Consider the following 17,811-nt stretch of genomic DNA (forward strand, 5'->3'; position numbering starts at 1 on the left):
AAAAGCTAAATTGAGGATGTAGTTTCAGGCTGAATTATCATTTGTAGGTTCAAAGACAGAAGTCTGAATGATGACTCAGCTACCATCAACTTTCCTCAACCTGACAGTTGGGCAGTAGGTCTGCCCTGTGAACAACTGGTACTAAGATTTATCTGACAAAGGGAGTGGGAAACACAAAGGACGGTTCCTCTTCAGATAATGTTACACCCAATGTTACACTGGGTGCCAAAGGAGAAAAACTGCAACCATGTGGTCAGAACCAGAAGAATCTTCAGAACTTCAAGTCGTTTGCTAAGGAAATGTGGGGATGGGACACATAATGCTCATTTAAAAAGACAGCAAAAGCTGTATCTTTGGGGGGGGAGTGTAACTGAAAAGCTATCTTACTGCTTAGACCCTCCTGCAGGCTATTTTGTCAACATTCAATCCACTCAAGATGAATAAAAGAGGACACCTGGGTGGCTATCAGCTGAGTGTCCAATTCTTGATTTCAGCTCAGGTCATGATCTCAGGGTTGTGGAATTTAGCCCCACATCAGGTTCCACACTCAACAGGATGTCTGCTTGGGATCCTCTCTCTCCCTCTCCCTCCGCCCCTCCCACTGTGTTCTTTCTCTCTCTCAAATAAATCATCTTTTAAAAAAAGATGAGTAAAAGATCTCAGCATTTTTTGGCAATGGGTCTGGTCTACTACAAAAAAGCTTTACCCATCACCCTCCACACCCCACCCCAGAAATTTCACTAGGATAAACTACTGCAGGAACTGACTAGTCTTCAGCCTCTTACTGTACTGAACTGAGTTTAAAATGATGATGAAGGTAACTCACTAGAGAATGAGAAACTTGCCCAAAGAAATCTAGATAAGTTCTTGCTGTCTGACCTTCTAGCCTTGGAAAACTCCTCTAATTCTTATGTTGAAAACAAGAAAGAATTTAAGAGATGTTATCTTGACAATGGAGTAGCAAACAGTCTACATTAGGTAGATGCCTAAAAACAATGCTGTCACTGAGCAGATCTTAGCCCAAGTCATCCAAAGGGCACAAGCTCATTTCCCTGGTCAGAAAGCAATGTGGCTGTGGCTGCTGAATGTCCATACTGATAACCTTGCCACAGAACATGTGACTTTGGGTGGATCAAAAATACTACAGGTTTATTCGATTGCTCAGCATGTAGCTAACGCACTGCTCAAAACTCAAAGGAAAAGCCCCTTGTTTACAGGTGCAGAGCTGCTCTCTCCCAATCTCCCCGTAGCCTAGCCTCAGCTACTTTACAGAAAAAGATAACTGGGGGTGGAGATGAGTTTTCCTAGTTCCCCAGGGGAATTAAAGATGAAACATATCCAAGTACGCTACAACACTAGGAAGAGGGGGGACTCAAAATCTTACTGCTGTTAGATACAGGAGCTCACATCACCTTCATACCCATTTTGTGGAGGGAGAGGGTACACGCTTTCAGCGACCAAAGTTTGGGTGGGATTCACAGTGGGGGTAAAGGTAACTAACTCATAATATTCACTTGGTATCTTTGGGCCAATCCTGTGTATTATTGTTGTGGCTTCCACCACTGAATATATAATTTACTGATATTTTACACGCCTGTACTGTGAATCCCCCTAAGTGCGAGAGGGGATTATGCCAACTGGGAAGAGCTACCAGTGTAGCTAGTAGCTACACTTTCTACCAGTGTAGGAAGCACTGGTAGCTTTAGCATCCCAAAATCCTTATAACCCCTTTGTGTACAAGTCTCCATGCATGGGTGATTTTACTGACTGGAGTCTCTGGCAAGAGGTGCAGCCTCCACCAAGGTGTCCCTTGGTTTTGGATTCAGTGCCTCCCTGACATAGCCACCAGGAGCACTCTTTTTGCAGTTTCCCATGTGAGGATGGGTCAACTCAAACTCAATGACTGATAAGGTGGTAAGAGCCTAACAAGCTTCTCTCATCACAGTAAAGTGGTATACTGAAGAATGCAGCCAGTCTGGCCCCTATGGTATTACAACTTTAAATGAAAAAGTGGCAGTTATCCCTTTGGGGAAATTTTACCCTCCAATCCGCTTAAACCAAAGTCGCTGGCTCATTGAGGCCCCTGATTCACAGAGGATCCCATAAAAATGGGCCTGGTTCACTAATGAATGATTCAATTACACTGAAACACTAGGGTGCTCTGTGGCCTACTCTGCTGTTCAATTTCAAGGCCAGCTACACAGAGCTGAAAATGGGTGTGGCTGCTTTGCTCTGTGGGCAGAACTCAAGGATGTTCTCATAGATGTGAGCAATATTCCTCTTCACAAACCTTCTTATATTTTTACTGACTCTGGGTCTGTTACCAATGACCTAGCTGTTTGGTCTACCACTTGGAAAACTACAGACTGACACTAAAAACTAGCCATAAACTGTGGGGACATAGTGCAGTTGCTGATCAGATCATCTAAGTCACAAATATAGATGCCCATGGTAAAGGACCATTGTCTGATGAGATCAAATGGTATGAAGCTGCTGATCAGGCCTGTACTGCCCAGACTGCCATTACTGCTGCAGGATCTATCAAGACATGAACCACTGCAGAACAGAGTAAAGATATTCCTGATGCAGAGGAACTACTGCATCCCACACTTGTAATTCCCAGAAGACCCATTTACCTCAATGACAGAGGCCACATCTCTTGCTACAGACAAACTGGTTACATCAGATCTCTGACCCCCCTCTTCAGGCTATTAGAGGTGCCTTACCACTGATGACACTTTCTCAGATACGATATTGCTATTCCAGTCCAATCAGCTGACTCCAGTCACACCAGTTATCCTCGACGTAATCAGTGCCATGTTTTTCACTTTCCAAACCATCTGCAGTCTGATAATATGTTTTTATTCTAGAAGTCACTAACAATGGGCTATTAGTCAGGGTATTTGATGGCCTTCCACACTCCCTACCATCTACAGATGTCTTGTATTGCTGAGTGCTTAACAACCTCCTCAAAAATCAACTCAAAAACTCAAACAAGCAATAACTGAATTCAAAAAGGGACAAAGGATTTGGTTAGATATTTGTCCAAAGAAGATATACAAATGGCCAGTATGTACATGAAAAGATGCTCAACATCACTAAATCATCAAGGAAATGCATATCAAAACACAAGGAGATGGGGTGACTGGGTGACTTATTAGTCTTTTTATTTTGGCCCAGGTCATGCTCTCAGAGTTGTGAGACAGAGCTCCACATCAGGCTCCATGCTGGGTCTAGAACCTGTCCTCCCTCAGCCTCTCCCCCTAGTCTCTTTCGTCCCCCCACCCCCTCGCCCCCCAACACCACTGTCTAAAATACACACATACACACACACGAACAAAAAAACCCACAATGAGATATCATACCCATCAGGATGGCTACTGTTTGCCAAGAATAAACAGAAAATAACAAGTGTTGACAAGGATATGGAGAAACTGGACACCTGCACATTGCTGGTGGGAATGTAAAATAGTACAGCTTCTGTGGAAAATAGCATAGTGGTTCCTCAAAAAACTAAAAATAAATTATATGACTCAGCAATTCCACTGCTGGGTATATACCCAAAGAACTGAAAACAAGGTCCCTAAGAGGTATCTGCACACTTGTGTCCATAATGGCATTATTCTCAAAAGGCAAAAGGCAGAAGTAACCCAAGTGCCTCTGATGGAAGAATGAATAAAACAGTGTGATATATACACACTATGGAGTATTATTATTCAGCCTTAAAAAGTTTAGAAATTCTGACACATGCTACAATATGAACGAATCTTGAGAACATTATGCCAAGTGAAATAAGCCAATCACAAAAGGACAAATATTACATGATTACAATTATATGAGGTACCTAGCACAGTCAAATTCATAGAAACAAAGTAGGATTATGGTTGCTAGAGTCTGGAGGGAGAGGGCAACGGGAGGTACTGTTTAATGGATACAGACTTTCAATTTTGCAAGATGAAAAGAATTCTGAAAATTTGTTGTACAAACTTTGAATGTACTTAACACTACAGAGCCTAACACTTAAAAATGGTTAAGATGGGGGGAGGGGGCATGTGCACTTGGCTGGCTCAGTTGGTAGAGCTTGCGACTCTTGATCTTACAGTTATGAGTTCGAGTCCCGTGTTGTGTGCAGAGATTACTTAAAAAATAAAATCTTAAAAAAATTGGTTAAAATGTGAAATTTTATGTCCTATGTATTTTACAATTTAAAAAAAAAAATTAATCAACTCCGAAAGATTTCTGACTATACCTCCTTAGTTCTTCCTGGTTCACACAGATCAAACAGCAGTTTGGTCCCTGAACATGGATGTCCCTAGGAAGAGACCATCTCCTCCTCTTTCCCACTTGCGATCTGTCCTGACCATTCCCAAGCATGATGCTTCTTTCTTTCCTCTAATGGAAACCCCAAGCTGGCCTGATAGGTACATCCTCTGAATGTCATCCTAGATAAAAGAAGTTCTTGGGAATTCTAACTTAATTCTGGTTCATCCACCTGAATTTTCTTGTTGGATTTCTGCGGTCTTAGATAATAAAGATAATGACCATCAGTTAAGAAAATATACGCCTCATCAAGTCCCCTTTTAATGAATCATGTGGCCCAAAACAAGAGACATAATGGGGTCTCTGTAAGTTTAATAAAAATGCCCTTGTCCTTCTTCCATTGCAGACAAAAGGACTGGGTAAGAGTCAGGGATGACTGGGGAAAAAGGGAGAAGTTAGCTACTTCTACTACTTCTACTGGGACACTCATTTTGTGAAGTAGAAGAACTCTGGTACCTGCGGATTAAACACTTTAGACCTCAGGAAGTAAGAAAGAAGGACATCAGTGATCTCTGTCTTTGAAAATCACCCCTGGAGCTTTTCTCACAAAGGAAAATTCCCAGATGTAGTTCTCCCACACATTGCAAGTGCCTTAAATTGAACTGACTGCTGAGTCTGCCACACCCTGCTGTACGGCTCTGATCAACAGGATCACCATTCCATTCCCTTTAACCTCAAGGAAAAGTCTTTAGGAAGCAGCAGAGGGTGATCCTAGCTCCTGCTAGGAAAACACCTGCCCATACCTCCAAGGTGTCTTTCCTACTCCCCACCCCTACTATTTTCTATAGCTATCATTTAGTCATTCCTAAAGCCAGATAAATGCTACCCAGTTGATGGCACAGATAAACAGGGAAGATTGGACTGACTGCCTTCAGGTAATCCTTCCAAAAACAATCATTTTTTGTACTGAACTGTGGCCTGTAAGACCTACCAGCTCTTCAGGAGGCAACACTGGAGAAACTCTCAGCCTGTACTCCTTCACTTCCATCTTATCTTGGGAAAAGGGGACAACTGTAAACATCACATTCTGCACCTTGGAGGTGGTCATAAGAGACCTTTAAGTGTTTAAGCACCACAAGGAGATCATGTAGTCTGCAGACAACTGCTCTTTCCAAAGTAAGGCTATTCTGCTTTTTCCATGCCAGTAGGGCTCTCACAAACATGGTGAACATTCCTAAAACCTGCCGGACTTTCTGCAAGAGGTGTGGCGAGCACCAACACCACAAAGTGACACTGTACAAGAAAGCAAAGATTCTCTTTATGCCCAGGGAAAGCGACATTATGACAGAAAGCAGCATGGCTTGGCTGTGGTGGGCATTACTAAGCCAATTTTCTGGAAAAATGCTAAAAACTACAAAGATTATGTTGAGGCTTGAATGCGTGTTGAGCCCAACTGCAGATGCAAGAGAATGCTGGCTATTAAGAGATGCAAGCATTCTGAACTGGGAGAAGATAAGAAGAGAAAGGGCCAAGTGATCGAGTTCTAAGCTTCATATTTGTTATATTATGAAGACAAAAAAACCTTGAGGCTATGTTCAAGAAGGAAAATAAGGCTATTCTTAATTACTGGGGGGGGGGCGGCACTGGGGTGTGCACAGTGTACCTCTCATGAGGATAACTGACTTGTTAATTATGTGCAGTCTGAGGCAGTTATCCCTAAAATGGCAGCCATCAAATTAGAAAAAGTGGTTTAAAATTTGTCCCTGATTTCAGCTGAGGAGATCAGTGATATCACCTCAGCCCTGGGGCCATTCAGATCTGTCTCAACTCACTAATCACTATTATTATGATGACAGAATTGCCCTAGACTTTCACTTTGCAGGCAAAGGCCAAATCCAGTTTGGCCTTTGGCAAAGCCACTTCAGGCAGACCCTGAAGGTTAATGGCAGTTGTTCATCTTCTTCCATCTAAGACACTATGGAGCACAGCTGACGTCAATGTTGCAGTTTGGCCTCATCCTGCTACCCTGTTGATAGTATGTAACCTTAATTAAATGTCTTATGAAATAAACTGAATGGCTCTGGTCCCAGCCTTTGTCAGACATATTAATTAGATGGACCAATGAAGAGCACCATCATGGGAAATTCTACCAGAAGCCAAGCAATGTATAGCAATTAGGGACAAAATTGTTGAAGGCAAATTATCCATTTTCCTTAATATTTATATATCTTGTAAGTGGAGCCATTGCCTCTCTTTGTTCCATAATATATTGTTAAGTACATATAGCAAACAGCCATGAAGGATAAAAATGTCTCCCTTGGGAGCGACAGGCAGGTTCATTTACTATCTAGTACAATAAAGATGACATCCCCCTCCAGGATTAACATCAGGCAGGCTACTTCCCATTATAAAAGTTGGGTTCCCTAACCTAGAGGGTTCTCTCCTGTAACACACAATACTGCAATACAGGAGAGGCATCACCACAGGCCTCACTCAGCCCTCTTCACATCTTTATATGGAGCTTGGGCTTGGAAAACTAACACAAACACCAACAATGGCTCTTGCTATTTTCATGAATAATAAAGTCCTAGGTCTATGATCCAGAAGTCTTGTATCTTCTACCACCATCTATGAAACTAAAGCAAGCTAAATTGCTAGCTTGCACAGATGGCAAATTCTCAGACCTTTCACAGTTCTTAAAAAAAAAAAAAACCATTTTTATAGTGAAATAGTTCATAGTCAAGCCAGTACCCCCGCCTCAGTAATTCTGAAGATTATCTGGTTACATGTTACAAATTGAATTTAAAAAGCTACATTTTGGGGGCACCAGGGTGGCTCAGTGGGTTAAAGCCTCTGCCTTCGGCTCAGGTCATGATCCCAGGCTCCCGGAGAGCCTGGCATCGGCCTCTCTGCTCAGCAGGAAGCCTATTTCCTCCTCTCTGCCTGCCTCTCTGCCTACTTGTGATCTCTGTCTGTCAAATAAATAAAATCTTTAACAACAAAAAACTACATTTTTATGTTACAAATTATAGTTTAAAAAGCTACATTTTTGGGGGGCGCCTGGGTGGCTCAGTGGGTTAAAGTCTCTGCCTTCGGCTCAGGTCATGATCCCCAGCTCCCAGGATCAAGCCCCGCATTGGGCTCTCTGCTCAGCAGGGAGCCTGCTTCCTCCTCTCTCTCTGCCTGCCTCTCTGCCTGCTAGTGATCTCTGTCTGTCAAATAAATAAAATCTTAAAAATAAAATAAAATCTTAAAAAAAGAAAAAGCTACATTTTTTTAATGCCTCCACTTATCTTTTAAATTCTTTCTTTTTCTGGGGTTGGGTGGCTCAGTTGGTTAAGCATCTGACTTTTGGTTGCAGCTCAGGCCATGACTTCATGGATGGTGAGATCAAGCCCCACATTGGGCTTGGCACTCATCCAGGAGTATGCTTGAAGATTCTCTCCCTCTGCTGTTCCCCCCACTCCCACATACACATGCTCCTTCTCTCTCCAAAATAAATAAATAAATCTTTTTAAAAATAAACAAACAGTTTCCTTTTCTAACAGCAGAAGTTTAATTAGTATAAATTTTAGCTAAATTCTGACTGACCTGGAATTAAGTCTGGGGATTCATAATTCCACAAAAAATACTGAGATTTCACTGGAGGGTAAAAAAAAAAAAAAAAAAAAAAAAAAAAACATGGACCAGGGGCGCCTGGGTGGCTCAGTGGGTTAAAGCCTCTGCCTTCAGCTCAGGTCATGATCCTGGGGTCCTGGGATCGAGCCCCACATCCGGCTCTCTGCTCAGCAGGGAGCCTGCTTCCCTTCCTCTCCCTCTGCCTGTCTCTCTGCCTACTTGTGATCTCTGTCTTTCAAATAAATAAATAAAATCTTTAAAAAAAAAAAAAAAACATGGACCAACACTCACCTTGGTTTGTTCTTAACTCCCTAAACACTCATTTCTGTGTCCTTTGCGAGGTCACCTTACAGATGCAATGCCTCCACACTGCACCCTAGGTTCTCTCCACGTTATAACCTCTCCTTGGCAAACTCATTCACATTCAAGTTTAAATTGCCACTTATATACACATAAACCTTATCCTATACCTCTCCTTTGAGCTGCAGAATTATACCAAAAAAAAGTGTAATTGGGCACCTGGTGGCTCAACCGGTTGAGCATCCAACTCTTGGTTTTAGCTCAAGTCACAATTCTGGGGTCATGAGTTCAAGTCTCACATCAGGCTTCACACTCAGCAGAGTCTGCTTAAGATTCTCTTCCTCTGCCCCTCCCCCTATCCCCATGTTCTCTCTCTAAAATAAATAAATAAGTCTTTTTTAATAAGTGTAACATTCCCATCAGATAACATCAATGGTACCTCAAAATGACAGTACCCAAAATCAGACATAGTCTACCCAACTCTATTTCAATGTTCCTACAACAGTTCTCTATCTAAAGTTACTAAGTCAGACATCTAGCACTTACTTCATATCCAGTATCACTAAAACTTGTCACATTTTCCTTTAATAAGTGTTGGTGAGGATGTGGACAAAAGGGAAACATTGTGCACTGTTAGTGGGAATGCAAATGGGTGCAGCCACTATGTAGAACAGTATGGAGGTTTCACAAAAAATCAGGAACTACCATATGATCCAGTAATTCCACCTAAGTATTTATCTGAAGAAAATAAAAACACTAATTCAAAAATATACATGCACTCCCATGTTCACTGCAGCATTGTTTATAATATCCAAGATATGGGAGGGAAAAATCTAAGTGTCCATCAATGAATGAATGGATAAAGAAGTTGTGGTGTGTGTATACACACACACACACACACACACATATATATATATATATTTATACACATACCACCACAATGGTATATTATACAATGGAGTACTTTTCAGCCATAAAAAAAGTATGAAGTACGGTCACTTGCAACAACATGAACAGACCTTGAGGGTATTATGCTAAGTGAAATAAGACAAAGACCAATACCATATGATCTCACTTTATACTTGGAATCTAAAAAACAAACAACAAGCCCACAGGTACAGGGAACAGATTAGTATTTGCCAGAGGCAGGGGCTCGGCAAAATGGGTTGAGGGAGTCAAAAGGTACAACTAACAATTATAAAATAAGTAAGTCGTGAGGATGTAATGTGCAGCATGTGACTATCGTTAATAATACTTTATTGTATATCTGAAAGTTGCTAAGAGTAAATCTTAAACGTCTTCATCACAAGAAAATAATTTTTGTTAACTATGTTTGGGGACAGATATTCACTAGACTTACTGTGGTGCTCACTTTGCAATATATGCAAATATTGAATCATTATACTGCACAGCTGAAACTAATATGTCAATTTTACCTCAATTTAAAAACATACATGTATACAAACCAGAAATGTTTCCTTCGGTCTCCAACACCTTCATCCTAGTCAATCTACAGTATCATCTCTCACCTTAGTTACTGCAAAAGCTTCTAACTGGTCCACCTGCAGTCAATCTATTCTCTTTCCAATCTGTTCTTTATGGTGTAACCATGGTTATCTTTACAAACACAGTAAACTTGAGAAAACAAAATGAAAAACTTTGAAGACATCTCACCTGCTTAAATCCTATTAAAAGAACATCACACATGGTTCCTAGTCTTCACAGGAAAAAAAAATCAAAATGGCTCAAGTCCTTTCCCTATTTCTCTCAAATATCATGGTAACTCTCGTTAAAATAATCTTTTTTCACCATCCCTTATACACTGCAGATATATTCAGGACACTATTTCAAATTACTTGAAGTTTTTTTCTGAGTCCACTCCCTCCCCAGTTTCCCAAGTAAGAACTAACAAAAGTCCAAATAACAACCCTTCGTGCAATGCACAGCCCTCCACATGGCAGGGTGAGTGAGTACAGCAGGCAGGAGGAAGGGAACAGACTTGGAACATTCATGTAACAACAGCATGCATAGTTCACCAAGCCAAAGTTAGCTTTTTCAGGGAGCCTAATTCCTTCTCACACTTGAATTTCCTTACTTTCAGTTTTTTCGTCTTTAGATATCAAAATAAGCAGTTTGATATAAAGGAAATTAGTTTTCAATTATAATATACTGGAGATAAAATTTAAGAGTTACCCTAGTTACCCATGTGATCACCCTGCAGCAATCCCTAGACCTATGAAGCATAGCTGAAAACCACTGGTTTAAAGAAATTACACAAACACACAAAAATGAAATCAGAAAACCTAGGTTTGAACACTGGCTCTTTCAGGTATTAGTGGTATTTCACACAAGCTTTTTAGCTAAGGATTCCATTTTGCTTATATAAAATGGGGATGGGATAACAGAATAATATTGCTTGATGCAAAAAAGTACTTAAAAAAACTAACCAAATCTGAATCTTACTTATCAAACTATCCAATCTACAACCCTGAAGTGAAGGCAAAGAATGTCTAAAATATTAATGTGAAAAAATGGACATACCACATTGTGTATTAGAAATATAATGAACACTGCACCTGGAGTGAACTAAGTGCTAAGTGAACCAAACCAAACACAGAAAGGCAAACACACAGAAGGAGATGGGGTGGGCAGGTGGAGGAAATGAAGAATCTAAAAAGCAGAATGCACAAAAACCAGAGTAGAAGATGGTTACCAGATTCTGGGAGTGGGGTAAATGGGGAGATACTAGTCAAAGGCTACAAAGTTGCAGCTACACAGAATGAGTGAGCCTAGAGATCTAATGTACAGCATGATGACTACAGTTAATAACACTGTATGAACACTGGAAATTTACAAAGAGTAAATTTCAAGTGCTCTCATCATACACACATAATAGGTAACTCCATGAGAAGTTAATTAGCTTGACTATAGTCATCATTTCACTATGTAGATGTACATCAAATCATGTTGTACACCTTAAATATACACAATTTTTATTTTAAAAAATAAAAAAAGAAAGATGATGAATGTGAATTATGTTCAAATCTCCAGTTTTGCCACGAGCAATGGTAGGATTTTACAGTACTCCTCAGATCAGTCTAAGGAGCTTACAATTCTAGAAGCTCGAACTCAGTGATCCCAAGGTAGATAAGCCCTAAAGACTAAAACTGACTTGAAAGAAGAAAGTAGATGTTACAGATGTGGCTATCAGGAGGACAAAGTAGAGAAAAACCAGAAACCCAAAGAAAAGTTTTGATAAATGAAGATCATGTTTGATGATTCAGCACCTAAAGGAGTATCAAGTCAAAATAGAATGTACATGGAGATAAATTTGGAAGCAAAAGATAGAATGAACATGTTCAGAGGATCATCTATTAAGGGAAAAGTAAACTCCTGAAGACCATATATATAATTCAAAGCTCAAAAAAATAAAAGAATTAAGTTCAACATAAGCAAATGACAATAAGCAGTTTAACAATTTCCTTGTCCAGTTTTGAAATTATGCAATGGTTTATAAAATTTTTAATTTTTTTTTAAAGATTTTATTTATTTATCTGAGAGAGAGCAAGGGAGCAGGAGGAGAGGAAGTAGCAGGTGGAGAAGCAGGCTCTGCACTGAGCAGGGAGCCTGATGCAGAGCTTGATCCCTGAACTCTGGGATCATGACCTGAGTTGAAGGCAGATGCCCAACTACCTGAGCCACACAAGCACCCCTGTAAAAATTTTTTTTAATTTGAAGAAAGTCTTCACAATTTAAAAATAATTTTAATTTTATGAATATTTTATGTTGCATTTTTAGCACACAAAATCAAATTGTACAATGGGCCAGGAATAAAGATATAGTTGCAACAGTTGACTACAAAGCAAGTGAAGCCTTTGAATTTGAATGTAAGAGGCATAATCTAGAGCTAAGATAACACAAATAGAAAACTCTTTGCCAGACTCAATACAAGTACAAATAATATCAAGAGTTGTGAGAGAAACATGATAATGTGGAACATAAGATAATCAAGAGAAATGATCAGAACATTCTAAAAAACCATAACAAACTCTCCCCAATCAGTTATAAATAAGGGAAGAAATAAGGAAACAGTGAAATGGGAGTTTGAAAACTTAACCTGAAAAAAAAAAAAAAATTATGTGGCCTTCCAAGCCAAGTATAACACACACCCACTTGCTCACAACCAGACATTTCTCTCATTCCCCCAATCCCATCCAAAGAAGTATTGATACCTAATCTTCCAAACTGATCTGCAACATCAATGACTCCCAAAAAAAAACCCCAAGAGGTCTTTTATAGTTTCTAAGTATATACAGAAGGGTAAAGTGGAAAGAATGACCAAGATAAGGTTAAAAAAAAAAAAAAATGAGAAAGGGGTAGACGGGACCTGCCCATTGAGGTTTATTATAAAGCCATAGTGAATAAGACTATGAACAAATTCAAAAGAAGAAGTGAACCCAGAAACAAGCTCATACTTAACTAGGAAACTTGGTACCGTACAGTGATGACACAATAGGAAAGAATACATTATTCGAATGGGGCAACTACTTTCCATATAGAAAAAAACAATAAAAACTGGATCCCAAAACTCACACTAAAGGGAAAAAAATCAATTCCAGATCCATTAGATGAAAATGCAAATAAGCAGCATATTTATATTTGAAATACTATACATAATATGAATGAATCACTATGAATGAACTATGCACGAAGTATAGATATATCTTAGAAACATAATGCTTAATTTTTAAAAAGCAAGCAATGCTAGACTACATCCAGCATGAACCTATGTTTACTAAACCCAAACATAAAATTAAATAATTTTCTAGGAACACGTATTTATATGATAAACTTTTCTGAAGGGCAAGGAAATTGGGAGTGTGGATTGAAACACATAGGTAGAAGAAACAGAACTGATCATTTTCTAGTTAACTTTGGTGGTGGATTCACCGGTGTTTGTTTTATTATTACAAATGTTGTAACATGCATTCCATTTATTCTTTTGACTGTATTAATTTTTCAAAAGTCTTTAATCACACACAAAGTACTAAATAGAGCAAAGAGAAAAAGATGATTAATATTCTTTAAGCGGCATCAAGAACTCCATAAAAGAAACTTCATTTTAGCTAGCCGTATTTGGCAGACCAAAAAGAAGAAAGGAGGATGGGGGGACAGAGGAAAATCCAAGTGGAGGAAACAGCATAAAAGGCAAAGATACACTGAAAATACAATACCTGGTTAGACGTATGAGAAAATTTTTAACAGCATGAATAAAAATAAGTTAAACTCTGCTCTGATTAAAAGTTATCAAGGGATGGGAGCCTGGGTGGCTCAGTGGGTTAAGCCGCTGCCTTCGGCTCAGGTCATGATCTCAGGGTCCTGGGATCGAGTCCTGCATCGGGCTCTCTGCTCAGCGGGGAGCCTGCTTCCCTCTGTCTGTCTCTCTCTCTGCCTGCCTCTCTGCCTACTTGTGATCTCTCTCTGTCAAATAAATAAATAAAATCTTTAAAAAAAAAAAGTTATCAAGGGAATACTAAAGAAATTAGAAAATCAAATCTGGCAATTTCTTTTTAAAGGGTCAAACAGGCCCTTTATAATATAAGCAGATCAGGAATTGAATGGGCAAAGTAAATTTTGTGGAAAGCAAAGGTTCTAATTAAAATATTCCAAAAGTGAGTATATTTAGAAAGGAAAACATTAATTTTTTAAAACAAATGTTGAAATAAGACAAATTTTGTAAGTACATAAGGTTTTTAAATAATATTTTAAGATATGATTATTTTAAACTACTATATTGAAACAAGTTGCTTTCATTATGTTCTCTTTCCTTTCCCTTACCAAGTTGGGAGGGGGGGGCGATAGAAAAAAAATGGTTTTTTTTTTTTTTAATCCCCAAAAAAAAAAAAAACCCCAAAAACCTAATTATCAAAAGACAGAAAGCTACCTCAGAAAAGAAGTACAACACAGCAAAACTACTTAACATTTCACATATTTTCTACAGTATCATGTTGGAAGGTCTACTATCCTCACAATGGCCACTGCCAATACAGGGAGGGCATTACACATTCCAAGTAAAGAACCTCGTATATAAGTAAAGGCATGATAAATGTTTGCTGAAAGAATAACTACAGAATGAAAATCGAAACACTTTTGCCCTGAATAGAAAAGGGAGAGGAGTATAAAAGGGATAGAAAAAGTGTAAAAGAGTCCTGAGACAAGCCACACAGAGAAAGCCTTCAGCCAAGAAAGAAACAATCTTTGTTTGTTACTGCTATTTGGACCAGACTCTGGAAATGGCCCTATGCCCAAAATTCTGTGTTAAAGAGCTTTGTTCAATAAGCTTGAAACAAGGTCCCAATCAACTGCAAAGTTAACTTGATTCAGAATGACCTATATATACACACTATAAAATAGAGCTATTTAGAAAAGATGAGCTGCAAAATAAGACTCTGGTACAAAAACATAATCTAAAACACTTGGATCAAAATTATTCTGAAATATTTTATCCTGGGAAAAACTGGATTTGTCACTAACACTTTGGCCCATATCCAATTTTTCAGTACCACCCAATGACATTTTTCTGTCTCCTCTCCTCCTGCTTAAGAATGTAAGACACAATGTAGAACACTACACATGGTGAATGATTATACATCTACCTCAAAAAAGAATTTATTGTGCTTAATTTAGTGATGACCATTTTTGATCCAAATTAGGATCTGTGGCAAATATGAACTTTTAAGAGAACATTAGATCGCAGTTTATCTTCCAAATACCAGGTCATGAATTTGTACTTATTCCCCTACCTATCACTCCTTACTAAAAATTAACTTTTTTTTAATTTTACTATTTCATGAGTGCCCCTCCCTTCTTAAAAAGATAATATATGTATTTAAAATTCTGCAGAAATGTCACACATTATAGTCTAACAACTAAGAGGACAAGCTCAAGAACCTGACTGCATTGATTTAAAAGTAGACTCTACGTTTACTAGCTGTGTGACCTAGAGAAAGTGAGTTAACCTCTCCATGCCCTCAGTTTCTTACTGTACAAATGAGATACAAAAATTAAAAAATTTACCAACCTCACACAATTATTGTGAGGATTAAGTGAGTTATTATACATAAAGGATTTTCAGCACTGTCTAGCATACAGAAAGAACTAAATAAATGTTAGCTTTTATTGTTATTTTTATTACTCTGTTCCCCAATCCATATGGCATGCATTTAACGGAGTTTATTAGACGTTAAACCAGTTAAAGCTTAAAGCTAAAAATAATCACAACTCTTGGGGCGCCTGGGTGGCTCAGCTAGTTAAGTGTCTGCCTTCGGCTCAGGTCATGATCCCAGGGTCCTGAGATAAACCCCTGCTCTGGGCTCCCTGCTCAGTAGAGAGCCTCCTTCTCCCTCTCCCTCTGCCACTCCCATTACTTGTGCTCTCATACTCTGTTAAATAAATAAACAAAAACTTTAAAAAAAAAAAAACAGATCTTATAATCAATCTTAGAAATTAAAAACTATTACTTAGTTCATTTAAGATGCCTAACCACATTAAACATAACGAGTGGAAATCAGTATTACCAGAAAAAAAGAATCAAATCCAACACTTTGAAAAGATTTGAATTATACTCAGTTGTAGCCTTTTCTGAGCCTACTTACTTCTTTCATATTCATCATAAAGGTATTTGTGGTACTGTAATTCTTACAAGTAACAACCACATTTGGGGATATTTACAGAGAGAAGATATTTGAAGGTACAAACTCATACTTCAGATTAAATTTAGAGGACGGACTATACATTCATGGCTCTCCCCTCTGAGACTTCCACCAAAATCAATGCCAAAAAATTAATTTATATATAATTAAAACAAATATTTTGCATAAGTAATTCATAAAATATACTTTTTTTTTTCCTCCCTATAACAACAAGGGAAATAATAGGAGAAAAATCAATGGATAAGAACTACCAATAAATCTTTGGATATCAGAAAGCAAATGGAGTCAAGGTACTGATCAGAACAGAGAGAAGAAGGGGAGCCAGGGTAGCTCAGTTGTTTGGGCATCCAAATTTTTATTCTGATCCAGGTCATGACCTCAGGGTCATGGGATCCAGCCCTGAGTCTGGCTCTGGCTGGATGTGGAGTCTGCTTAAGATTCCCTCTGCCCCTCCCTGCTCACATGCACACACACTCTCTCTTAAAAAAAAAAAAAGAAAAAGAAAAAGAAAAAGAAAGAAAGAACAGAAGAAGCTAGAATTCAAAACGCCTGTAGACAGCAAGACAATATATCCTAAAAGAAAAAAATAATAACCCTCAAGAGGCTCAGAATTTTTAAGTGACAGGTTCTACAGACTACAAAAATTAGGAACAGAATCAAAACCACAATGAGATACCACTTGACACCCACTAGAATGGCTATAATAAAAAAAAGAGAGAGAGAGAGAGAAAACAGGGTTTATGAGGATGCAGAGAAACTGACACTCTCACACACTGCTGGTGAAAATGTAAAATGCTATAACCACTTTGGAAAACAATTGGGAGCTCCTTGAATGGTTAAACACAGAGTTACCTTTGAAGCTGCAATTCCACTCCTAGGTATATAACCAATACATCCGAAAACCTATATCCACACAGAAACTTGTAAACAAATATTCAGGTTCCAGTGGAAAAAATCCAAATGTCCATTAACTGATATGTGGATAAATAAAATGTTATATGTCCACAGAACAGACTATTCAGCAATAACACGGAATAAGTACTAATACATGCTAAAACATGAATGAACCTTGAAAACATGCTACGACAAAGAGGTCATCACCAAGAACCACACATAACATGACTCCATTTATGTGAAATATCCAAAATAAGCAAATCTACAATCTACAGAGATAAAAAGTAGATTACTAGTTGCTTAGGGCTGGGTAGAAAGAGGATACAGGGATTGGGAAGCAGTAGCTAAGGAGTACCGAGGGATTCTTTTTGGTGTAATTACAGTGTTCCAAAATAGCTTGTGCTGATAGATGCATACCTCTATGAATATATCAAAAGCCACCCAACTGTACATTTTAAGTGGGTGAATTATACAGTATGTGAATTATATCTCAACTGAACTCTTTTTAAAAGTGAAGAATGGGGATCCTGGATGGCTCAGTTAGTCAAGTATCTGACTTCAGCTTGGGTCATGATCTCTCTGTCCCTCTCTCTTCTCTGCCCCACCCCACACTGGTATGTTCTCTAACAGATAAATAAAATTTAAAATAAATGAATGAATAAATAAAAGAGAGGAACAAAGCTAAAAGCTGGATAACAGAGTCCGTGTCTATATACTAAATAGTGGACTTTCCCCCCCTTCCACTCACCATGCTCTCAGAATGCCAGCATTCCCTTATGAAAGCAACTCTCATAAAAAATTAGAAATTTGGAGCAGGAGGCAGGGGGAAAAAAAAAATAGAAAATTCTCCAAAACAGAAGTATAAGGGCATAAGAACAGACTCCTACATATTGAAAATCTGCTGTGCCCCTGCTTAAAACCCAGTCACCCATCAAGTGAGAATCTGTCAGAGTTTCTACTTAAGCATTTCAGTTCTTCATTCTTAAATAGAAACAGCCATGGATCTCTACATTATTTGAGTCCGTAT

General features: G+C 38.7%; 1 protein-coding gene and 1 pseudogene across 10 annotated transcripts in view; one reads left to right on the forward strand and one right to left on the reverse strand.

The window, feature by feature from the left end:
• The window catches only part of ABI1 (abl interactor 1), a 118,308-nt gene that overhangs the window by 31,123 nt on the left and 69,374 nt on the right, over positions 1-17,811 (reverse strand). The window lies entirely within an intron of this gene.
• LOC116861971 lies at positions 5,482-5,807 on the forward strand (annotated as a pseudogene).

Source organism: Lontra canadensis, unplaced genomic scaffold (assembly GCF_010015895.1).
Source record: "Lontra canadensis isolate GAN:19392208 unplaced genomic scaffold, GSC_riverotter_1.0 scaffold215, whole genome shotgun sequence".
NCBI classification, from domain to species: Eukaryota; Metazoa; Chordata; class Mammalia; order Carnivora; family Mustelidae; genus Lontra; species Lontra canadensis.